Here is an 11,894-nt window from a genome sequence, read left to right on the forward strand (position 1 = left end):
GAATACTTCAATGGATGTGTTTTCATAATACTCAACCCTGCAAACAGGACAACCTTTATAAGAAGTTTATAAGAAGAGAGACGGTTATTAAGGCATGTTCCAGGGATGTGTGAATGTACAGATGTTAATGTGGGTTTTTGCTGACATCATGGCCACACTTTCTGAGTTATAACAATCCTTGAACACCTCTGGAAGTTACACTCAAAGCAAGCAAGTGCGCTGCAACCTTCACACAACAGCCCTGGCCATTCCCATGGTGGGCACAGCTTATGGGGGGAAATCTTCTTTTTTCAAATTTCGGGAATTGGAATATCATTATTTCCAGTCATTATTAGAAATACTATTTCCAATTTTGCTTTGTGCAAACACCAGATTGCTTACAGGTGGGACTTAGTTTGCAAATGATCTTGCACCAGGCACAGAACTTCTGGGACACTGCAGTGGGTGCCACCAATGGAAGGCGAGAGGTGGTGGGCAGGGGACAGATTTTGGCGTAACACAGGGTACCACTGAAATTTGAGATGCCAAAGTCCACCACTGCCCAAGGTAATGTGAAAGACTGCACATATAAGTTGAATTTGGGCCATTTTTTGTTATCCTGATGAACTGGCGCAGTAAGTATGGTAATTAAAAAGCCTGCAGGTAATTAAGAACATAAAGCATTTGCTTTCAGGGTTAGAGCACCCAGTAGTAACATTGTAAGTAGTAGAAGATTCTACCCCCCCCAAAAAAAATCCCATAAAGCTAAAGTCCCCCCCCCCCAAGAGCAAATAAAAATAAACTTTCATGGAAGGTTATAAACTCAGTGTTATTTGCCCGAGAGACTGTTCCAATCACTTGGGTAAACATAGAAAGTAGACTTGTGTAAATACATATTTAGGATTGGCTAAATAGTGAGGCATTTTAAAGACATATTTACCAAGTTAAATATACATTTTGGTACCAATATCATATGTATTTAAGCATGCTTCTTCGGCACTATTATAGTCTGAGGGGTAAACTTGAGTTGCAGACATGAAAATGCACAAAAAATTATTAACTAAGGAACAAGTGCTAGCACTGTTTATAAAGTGAGGAATCTTTGTATCATCAGCCTTCTTAGCTTAGTGAAACTCTGGGAATAGGGGAGAAATTTGATTCATTTCTCATTTAAAGGAGAACATACCTTCTTTGTATTTTCCAAGGAAATACATGAACCATTGTCTGAAATTCACACTTCTTCAGCCCAGTAACACATAAAAATTGTGCATAAAGTGTGCATAAAAAATGACATTTTAGTAGGAATATCATAGAAAAATACATTGGGGGAAATAGCTTTGCAAAAATGTGTGCGTTAGCCAGAATTGCACACAAATACGAGTATACTAGGAGAAATTCACTCTAAAATGCTGGTGAATTCTGTGAAAGACTTTTTAAAATAAACAAATCACAAACTGCTGTGGAAATGTAGAGAACTGAATTTATGACTGGAAAAAAGAGAGAGAAATGGAAACCAACAAATTCATGCATCACTAAACAGGAGCAAATACTCTCACACATTAATCTTGTGTTCCAGCCGACTTGTGGCAGAACTGCCTTTCCCACTTTACTTCCAGTTGAAAGGCAGTCATGTAATGTGTTATGAGACGATAGCTCTGTTTAGTTGTTTCCCATGCACAGAATCTACATGTGGAGAAGGGAGCAATGGAGCCATGGCTTGTGAACACCTACATAGGCAAAGTCTATAGAGAGGGGTTCTGAGGATATGGAAGATTATATATGAGCAGCTACTCATACATTGGCTTTTACTAAGGAGACACCAGTGCAAGATTTCAAGGCCAGGTCCACAGTGTGGTCTTCTCCATGCCTATGTGGAGAGCAACTGAATGGGGCTCATGATGCATAAGTTCTCACAATAGTTTAGCATGTTAGCTGTAATTCATGCTTACAAAACTTGCTCATAAGTGAGCCAGACCATTGGTCTGCTGAACCAAGTATTTAAAGGCAATGCTATGATTTGAAGCTGAGACCTTCTAAAACATGTGCTCTACTATTGACCTAAGGCCCCTTCTTTGAGGGTATTTAAAGGTACAGCCCATTGTCTCTAATTAACTGGTCTTCTATATAATTTAGGGAGGTGATAACAATGGATACCTAGCTCATCTATTTCTCTTGGAAATGTAATACTGGAACAGGTATTATGAGGGTGCGAGAAGGCAGTGAACACCCAGGCTTTATTTTATACACATCCTGTCAGCCTTCCAGGGTGCTTCAACAAATGTAGATGGGACTGCACTATAAACACAGTAATGGCATTAAAAAAATACATTTTTATCAAAAATGTACATTAAATTTACAAAATTGCAATAAGTTAGCAAAAGCCAAGACAATGCAGTGTACAATCAAAAACAGCCAGACGCAAAGCTGATTTAAATTTCAGTAGATGGAATGGCACTTCTGTTATCTGTTTGTGTCAGCAGCCCTTTTTGTATCAAGTCTTAACCTCGATTTGTTTTTCTTTAAAACAGAGGGAAATAATATGGAAACAATGGTCCAGGCGCTCTTCCGAGCGCATGAATAGCATTGCCACAAAATGCCATTAAATGAATGTGTAATATGGAGAGTTTGAAAAACAGACTGGCAACGAAACAAACACTCCATGTTATTTGTTGTTTAGCAGTAGATAGCTGCTAAATACTTCTTAATTACAATTTGTATTACTTTTATCCCATCTTCTTTTCTTTCTTTTTATTCTGTGGCTTAGCTCCTGCTTCCTTGTAAACTTCCTCAGGGAACACAAACTGCTGACTTTACATCTACTGACAGAAATGCCACAATATAAATTAAGTCAGGGATATGCTGGTTTTTGGGGGGTGCCAACCTAGATAAAAAGCCACTATGCAGCTGCAGAGTATAAAACTGTCCAGCTGAGCACTGATAAAATTTATCACAAGGGCACATATGAGGAGGCAGCTTGGAGAACAATTCTGTGGTAAAATGTGTAACAGCAAAATAACTAATGGAACATCATTACTTAATTGTAAATGCATCACAAGCTTAGGGTCTGATGTTAGTCTTTGGACTAAAAGCCTCTTAGCTCCTGTGACTTTTAAAATTAAGTAGCCATGAACAACATTCAGAATACTGTGCATACTGTCGAAAGTGTCACTGTTAGGAATCTGTTATCTAATATCTAAAATATGAAATTGGGTTGAAACGCGAGATTGTAAAGAATTAATGTACGTATAGTTTTGTGCCTTGTTTTGAACTCTGAAGTGCCAAACTTCCCAAGTTTTTACTGGCAGCCATGAAGGCTACAAATGGGTGGCCCATTCCAACGCGTGAACTTCAGCAGCCACAGCGCAAAACTGTAAGATTGTGTAATCCAAACAATTTAATTGTCAAAGGGACTGTTTCTGTTCTAGATGATGCTGGGATCTCCCAGCTTCTCCTCCATCCTACTGTGGTTCTGGCAGTCAATCACAGCACGAAGTCCTCGGGCAAAAACCCAAGATACGTTTGTTTCAGATCTATTTCAGGCCTGGAAAAGGCCAGATAGTTATTCTGCCAAAGATACAAATTTGAAAGTTTAAACAAATGTTAGCATCCATCAAAAAACATCCTACTTATTTATGGGAAAGATTTGGGTTTGAATCCAAATCCTCAGCTGGTGATAGAATTGTGTGCCCAGACAAAGTCTAACTGCAAGCCTACACAATTTGTAAGCCACCAAGCCAAATGCAGCTCACCGGCGATGTATGGCAGCCTGCCAAGTCCTCGACATTCACCCTGTATTTTGCAGTCCCAGGCAGGCAACAAAATGGGAAAGTTATTAAGTCCTTGGCAAGTCACTGTACATGATTGGTAGGCTGCGTTCTGATGGGAGTTGGTGGGCAGTCACAACTTGCCCCTTATTATTTTGTTTGTAGATCGAGCCAAAGAGGCTGACACAGAAGGTGTGACATACTCTAGACTTCAATATTACGAAGGAACAGGCTGATGGCCAGGAATTGATGATTCTTGTAAGTGGGCAGGAAGGTCACCCAGATCTCACACACCAAAGGTGGGATTTGGCTAGACTGTAGTCCAGAGACTGCTCAGAGCAGCTTTAGAGGGACACAGAAGCATATGGAACTGCCTTACACCAAGTCAGACCATTGCTCTATCCAGCTTAGTATTGTCTATCCTGAGTGCTGGCTCTAGGTGTTTGGGGACTGTTAGGCAACATGCATTGATGGTGGTGGTGGCATACTGTTGCTTTATTCACTTGACCAATCTGGATAACTACTCAGACCACAAGGCAGGTGGAAGATGCTGGTCTAAGTAATCTCTCTTGTAAGTACTTGCATGCTTAGGGGGAATGGGTGTCAGCAAGGAGGAGGGGCAGGGGTTAGTAGTGGGTCCTCTGATAAAACATGGGCCTTGGCAGATGCCTGATGTTGCCTACAGCTGACACCAGCCTTGCCTACTCTCACATCAAAGGTCACAGCTCAACTCCTGTCTCCCAAATTATTATACATGGAGGAAGAGTCTTCTCTACCAGCCAAGCATTTACTCTCTGTAGTTGTGGTTGTCAGGCTGTGTATGTGTGCAGAAGGGAAGCAGTGTACTGGCATTTGTCTCTCTGAATCAAGAACCCAATTTCCACTTCCAGAGAGCCCAGAAAAGAGGGTGGGAGCTGAAACCCAAAGAACAAAACATCAGCAACCAGTTTGTGAAGCCATCCCCAAAATTACTCTGAAAGGCAGAATAGTGACCCAAGTCTGAACTGTAATTTTCTAGGAACAGTGCTAGAAAGCAGGCCTTGTCCCTGGTAAATAAGGTGAATTGCAGCTTATGAATTCTGTGGAGATGTATAACTGAAGTGTTTGCACCTCTTTATTAGGATGCACACTTACTGATTTAAATAACAACAAACAATATCTAGACCCCTTTAAAGTCACTATTCCAAATTACTTACAGTCCAGAGAACCGGGAACTGTATTGCCTAAGGTTTACGTTTTTATTTATTTTATTTTATTCCAGAATACCTCAAGCAAAAAAGCAATTTGTGATTCAGGACAGCTACTGTAGTATGTCTATAAGCCAATTCTGTGTGACACACTGTCCTTGCTTTCTAAAGTGGGCTTCATCTCACTTTTAATGTGTGAAAGGAGAGATTATTCAACACCGTGGTAGACACATTTCTGTTCTCAAGAACACTGTGATATCATTAATCTTCTGGCAAGTCTGCAAAGCAGGTTATATGAATGCAAGTATTTTGCAAGGCTATAAATAAAGTTTAAAGAGAAAAAGAGACAGAAAGAAAGGCTGGCTTCTTACAGCTTTTACTTCTGTAATACAAGCTTTATTAACTGTGCACTGGTTTACTAGTAATCACACTTTTGAAAAACTCTTTATTGCTTTTAGAAATCTCTTTATTTGTCCAGGAAATGTTGTGTGTGGGGGGGAGACATCTTATACCAGAACTGTGCTAAGGCACACTAAAAAAAGAGAGAGATAGCAGTGATACAAAGGCTGTGATCCTAAGCATATTTAATTCGGAGCAAGGTCAATTAACACAGTGGAATTTTCTTCTGAGTAAGCACACATAGGATTGGGCTGAAAAGCTATAGTTATGGCAGGCAATAAGAAAAGCTTAATTCAAGCTTATTTGCAAACACTGAACATTCAAAACACTGAATATATTTGAGAATGTTCCACATTCCTGAATTGTTTCTACAATAAGAAGCAATTGCAGCTTCATTGCAGCTGAAGCATTGCTCTTCTTCAATTAGTTGGAAGCAGAATTAATAAAGTAGTTCCACAATTAAATATATTATCCATCATACCTGGCCTCATGGTGAAGCTCCTTCTGTAATGTTTACTTGAAAGAAAATTCCATTCACAAAATGATAAATCCCCAACCTTGTTCAATAGTCGTTTCCCCTTCCCCGCTTTTATTCGCTAGTGCTTCATATTCACCACAGCAGTGGTTTTACACTTCTTAATTCTGTGTTATAGTCGATTCCTGTGGAAGAGGCTGATTTCATCTCATTTTTATTGTAAAGTAGTACCGTATTTTTCGCCCTATAGGACGCACTTTTCCCCCTCCAAAAATGAAGGGGAAATGTGTGTGCATCCTATGGGGCGAATGCAGGCTTTCGCTGAAGCCTGGAGAGCGAGAGGCGTCGGTGCGCACCGACCCCTCTCGCTCTCCAGGCTTCAGGAAGCTATCTGCAAGCCTTGCGAGCCCGGTGGGAGTTCCCGTGGGCCCCAAGGCTTGCAGGCAGCAGCCCGGAGCACGGGGCACCCTCCGGAGGATGCCCCGTGCTTCGCGCAGGTGTCCGCAAGCCTTGCGCGCCCAGCGGGAGTTCCCGCGGGCTCGCAAGGCTTGCGGGCAGCAGCCTGTTCTGTGGGCTGGGGTCAGGGGAAGTTCGGGCTTCCCTCGCCCCAGCCCCGTGGCTGGGGGGGGGTAAATTTTTTTTGTTCATTTCCCCCCAAAAAACGAGGTGCGTCCTATGGGCCAGTGCGCCCTATAGGGCGAAAAATACGGTAATTTGCTAAGAGAGAAATTGAGAGGCAAAACAACAGAGAAAACCAGTAATTAAAGCACCCCATGGGGAGCAGCAACTGGTTATTTAAAAGGCAATTGATTTTGCCCAACCAAAGATGACCACCCTAACCAGATGCCCATGGAAACCCTATATGCAAGGCCTGAGCGCAACAGCACTCCATGTTCCTGCACCTTCCCACAACTGGCTTTCAGAGTCATACTGCTACAGACAGTAGAGGTGGAACATAGTCACTGTCACTAGTAGCCATTGATAGCCTTCTCCTCCATGAATTTGTCTAATCCTTTTTTTTAAAGCCATCCATGTTCGTGGCCATCATTGCATCTTATGGGAACACATTCCACAGCTGAACCGGGTACTGCGCAAAGTGCTTTCTTTTCACTTGTGCTGAATCTTCCAACATTCATCTGAGTTCTAGCATGATGAGAGAGGGAGAAAAAATGTTATCTAGCTGCCTATTACATTTTTATTTCCCAAATTAATATGCTGCTCGATTGCAATAAAATCGCTAAGTGGATTATTATCATTACATTTATTCCAGTTTTTCTTCATAGAGCTCAATGTGTCACAACTGGTTCTTATTTTATCCTCACAACAACCCTGTGAGGTAGGTTAGACTGAGGGACAGTGACAGGCCCAAAGTCATCCAGTGAGCTTCATGACTGAGTGTGGATCTGAATCCTGGTCTCTCAGGTCCTAGACCAACACTCTGAAACCAGGATTTTCCAGTGTTTACAATCAATATATATTTATATTCTTTTTCATATTTCTGCTTAACACATATTTCTGCTTAACACAGTACCTTGGTAGGTATTATTCTTCTAGAACCTTCAAAATGAGCTTTTATCAGACAGTCTGCAGGGAAAGTTCTAGAAAGAGCAGAAAGAACTTCTGCTTAGAAATGTGGCTTTGAGATCTGGGGAACCTTGTATTCAAAAAAGTTTAAATGTATTAGCTCTCATTTCTTCATGCATACCAAAATCTTACAGTATATTTATCAACCTCTTCTTTAAAAGATGGTATGTGGGTGATCTTTCAGATCCATTACTTTCTCTACTCTGCAGAAAACCAGCAACACAATGATGAAGGACAGGACAGGGGCATTTGCTTAAATATAGAAGTGTGGCTGTTAGAATTTGCTCAGAAATTTGGAGTGATGGTAGAACTCAGTCCCTAGGGAGAAATGATTAGTGTTCAGATTGCCAGAATGAGGAGAAATGGTCCTAGGTGCATGTTAAGCGGCACAATGCTTATGATACATTGTCTTTGTAATTTGTCACACAGGTGTCACAACTACTTATGTGAGTCAGTGACATTTCTTTGACAATCTGATCATATTTGTCTTTTGTTTCCTATGACACGGCACCAATCAAGCTCTCATTTCTTAGCAGGGATCATTCCATACTTAATAGAATCACTTTTCCCTAAGGAACTGCATGGGCTTGTAGCAAAAGCAGTTAAGAAGTAGGCTATTTTTATTCTGAGAGCAACAGGAGAAAGTTAGCCCTGCAGGAAATAGGATGTGTAGGATGCTTAGGCATTGCATTGGGAATCATTAGACTCGAGGAGAACAGAAGGCCATCAAAACCCAACTCTCACCTCCCCAGCAGATCCTCCACAAGCCAGTTCATCTGCAGGTTAAACCAAGGGAGAAAGCTGGAATGAACAAGGTGTTTGTAGAGAACTCAGGGTCAATTCTTGCTTTGCATTTTTTTGCATTCTCTTTAAGGTACCCAAGTGCAGAAAGAAAGAAAGAAAGAAAGAAAGAAAGAAAGAAAGAAAGATGCATATACATTTCATGATTCGAAAATGACACATGAGGCTTACTACCAGATAACTGGGGTTAGAATTGCATCGTAAATGAAGATTTGAACCTGGATGTCTGTTAGTCCAACATTCTATCCATTTCACCGTGCCTTTGCCTGGTCAAAACGTATACACAGTGCTTTCCACTTGTTGCTTCTTAGGATCAAGCTGATCTCAGAACCCGCAACTGAAGACCTAGCAGAAATGGGTGCCCACAGTTGTAGCGTACCTTCCAAAATTTCTCCAATGAAAATAGGGATATCCTGAGGAAAAGAGAGATGTTCTGAGATCAAATCAGAAACTGGGACAGTTTCTGTAAATCCAGGGCTATCCTTGGAAAATAGGGACACTCGGAGGGTCTGAGTCTCTCCCTAACAAAAGAGAACAATGGCTGTCTTTCTTGACTTGAAATTCAGAACCCAACATTAATGGCCTAAAAAGAGGAAGGGGGAGCATTACTGCCATTCATTATCTTCCAAAGTTAATCACCATTTCAAGTGACTGATGAGGCTTCTCTCTCTGTCTGTCTCTAAAACAGGTTTTAACAGAACAGTGTCCAGAAGTTGTTGAATACAAGCTTTTGGTTTAGGTCCATCACAGGCAAGGCTGCACATTTTAGTTTGAACAGTTCCATGGTGATGATGTCATTTCTCTACAATGGATGCTGGGCAAGGCTTTGTTGCTTAGACAAAATAATATCTAGCCAAACTTAAATAGTAGGGGTTGGTAAAATTCAGGTGCCTGAAATGAGGCCATTTCACTTTTTTATTTTCAAGGGAGGGGAAGTCTTGAAATTCACTTCTGTTTTGAGTGGGGGCTTATTCTTAACAGTAGTGTGGTAGTGACTCTTCTCTTTCTGTGCGTGCGCGCACACAAACACCATTATTTACCCACTGCTATAGGTGGCAGGAGGGCCATGTCAGGAGCCCAGCTCAAGTGTGCATTGGATTCAACAAACAAACGAGCAAACAAAAAACACTGTAGTTTTTTAAAAAATGTATATTGGAAACAAATTGCTTTCACTGAGCCAATTCTGAATTGATCATGGAGGCGGGGGGAGTTTGGCCTATTACTAGTCCCCCTGTCCCATTAAGGAATGTCAGTTCTACAAATTGCATTTGTGCTGCTTTACCCACGCTGATGAACTTAAAATACATACCTTGCTTCATAAAAGCAGTGGCAAACCTTGTGATGAAATTGCAGAGATACTACATTTGAAGTTTGTGGAGTGGCCAGGTTTAGCATTGTTCAGAGAAATTAACGCAATTAACCAGGTTCCTGTCTGCGCAAGGTGAAATGGAAGCACTGAATGCCACCCATTCAGTGTTTTTAATGGTTTCAACAAGGATGGAATAAGAACAGGTTTATGGCCAGGGAGATGAACAGCATGAGACTTCTACCCCATTTAATACAATGCATGCCTCTGAGTAGAAAAAGAACAAAAACAAATCAGGGCCTGCAGGGATATCAGCAATAAGTAGTGCAATGTGGTGCTGACTGTCCCACCTCATATAATTTTCAATCACAGATTATGCCAATCAGCTTCCAGTGTGGACCATTGCAGCATGATCCTATGTCAGTTTACTGCAAAGTAAATTTCTTTGACTTCAGTAGGACTGATGCCCCCAGCCTAGTATGTGTGTACAGGGCTGCAGCCTTAGTTAACCTTGTCACTTAGAGAAAAGTGTCCTTTCTAGCTCTGTAGGAAGGACACCAGGGTTTTTAAAGAAAATGCTTTTTAGGATCGCTTCCAAACTCTAATTCATTTCATCCCTTTGGAAATGATTCTTCTTTGGGGCTGCGCAATAAAGAAATGCTAGGGCTGTGGCTTGGCTCCTACCAGAGCTCTGTTAAAGGAGGCTTCCAATATAGGAAAATAATTTCCTTTTATGAAGAGTGCTTTTATGATTGATTTAATTTTAATTTTACATGCTACTTCCAATGCTCGTCTCAACCAATGGGTTTTTACAGGCTGTTTCTGCAGCTGTGCTTTGCTTTGTTGCCTGAACAGTCTTTCAAATCTACTCTGGTGCTGTCTTAACCTGCTGTTAGCCCATTACTTGAAATCTGTGGGAGGAGAAAGAGACAAATTGTGTCACTGTTCCTTATCAAAGGACCACACAGTTGCTTGCCACTTTGACTCCATGATGGATAGTTATCTTGAGGTATGACAGGTGGGAGAGTAGAAATTTCCAAGGAAACAATGCAGGGGCCCAGTCACATTTTGTTATTGACACTTAACGTGATAAGCACATAGGGTTAATCTATCTCTTATATTATCCCAAACCACCTTTCTCTTTGTCTGCAAGATGCTGCCTTTTTCTCATCAGATCGACACTGCAGGAAACAGGTCAAGGAGATAGCAAACAACATCCCCCCTTTCCCACATTTTTTATTTGCAGGATCAAATTACAAAGAAGCCCAGCAGACTACATTCAGTGCAGAGGCCTACCGAAAAACATATTCTTTTGTAAAAACATGTTCCCATTATTTGTGGGGGCCCACAAAGGTCATGTGCCTCCATGTTTTTGCCCTTTGGGAGGGGGAAAATGTGACTGTCATATATATGGTGATGCTCTAGCATTTCTGAATGACTCACACACTGACAGGGCCATCAAAATGGTTACGGCACTTCCCCCAACAGATGGAAATCTGAAATTTGGTGCACATTCAATTGACTCCAAGACACTTACTGAAATGTCTAAAAATGCCTCTTACCTGACTTCAAACTATGCAGTGTGCTTCTCAAGCACAGACCACAAGCTGAGCCACAATTCAGAATTTAGGGCAGCCTGTGGGACTTCTCTACAGAATGGCAAACTTGGATTGTGGGGAGGTTTTCATTGACACCCAGCAAAAAAACCATTTTTTAAAAATGTATTTCACTGAAGTCCTGTGAGTGAGCTGTCAGTTTTTGTCTAAGACCTCTAAACCAAATAAAATTTGAAAATTGAAACAAAAAGTAAGAGAACACCCCATGCTCCAACAAGTGAGGGCTGGAACCTTTGTTCCACTTGCCACAAAAATCCCACCACAAGTGACCTTTCTGTGGTGACTGAGACCCATTTGCCCATTTAGAAGCACTGCCTGGAAGGGGTTCTGCAGTTTCCATGTCCTTCTCTGCCCTTCTGGCAGACAGCTGAGTGGGTGTGGAGACTCTCAACTTGAAGGTTGGGCTCTCCTCTGTAGGTGTTTCTAAATATTACAGGCTGGGCAGGGATCAGTTGCCAGTGCTATGAGGGTGGCAGTTTTCTACAATATTCCAGTAGTGAATTCCAGTAATGAGCTTTAGTTAGCCTTCAGTCTGCCACAAGACTCCAGCCTGGTGGAACATTCTGTCTCAAGAGACCAGGGCCCTGCAGGATCTGATTTCTTTCTGCAGGGCCTGTAAGACAGAGTTGTTCCGCCTGGCCTTTGGCTTGGAATCAGCCTGATCGCTTCCCCCTCTTTCCTTTTCCTTCTGTGATGGAACCCCTATTTGGGGACTTCCCTGGCTTTTTTCTGGACCACGTAGGAGCAAGTTGGCCTTGGTGAAGATTTGACGTTTTCTCCCCC

At 41.7% G+C, this 11,894-nt stretch overlaps 1 long non-coding RNA gene across 1 annotated transcript in view; it reads right to left on the reverse strand.

The window, feature by feature from the left end:
• Positions 1-1,285, reverse strand: part of LOC308458558 — a 44,574-nt gene extending 43,289 nt beyond the window's left edge. The window contains exon 1 of the long non-coding RNA XR_013977555.1: positions 1,166-1,285. This is a non-coding gene — a long non-coding RNA (uncharacterized lncRNA). The remainder of the gene's footprint in view (positions 1-1,165) is intronic.
• Positions 1,286-11,894: the final 10,609 nt, after the last annotated feature.

Source organism: Podarcis pityusensis (genome assembly GCF_964106645.2).
Source record: "Podarcis pityusensis genome assembly, chromosome: 11".
NCBI classification, from domain to species: Eukaryota; Metazoa; Chordata; class Lepidosauria; order Squamata; family Lacertidae; genus Podarcis; species Podarcis pityusensis.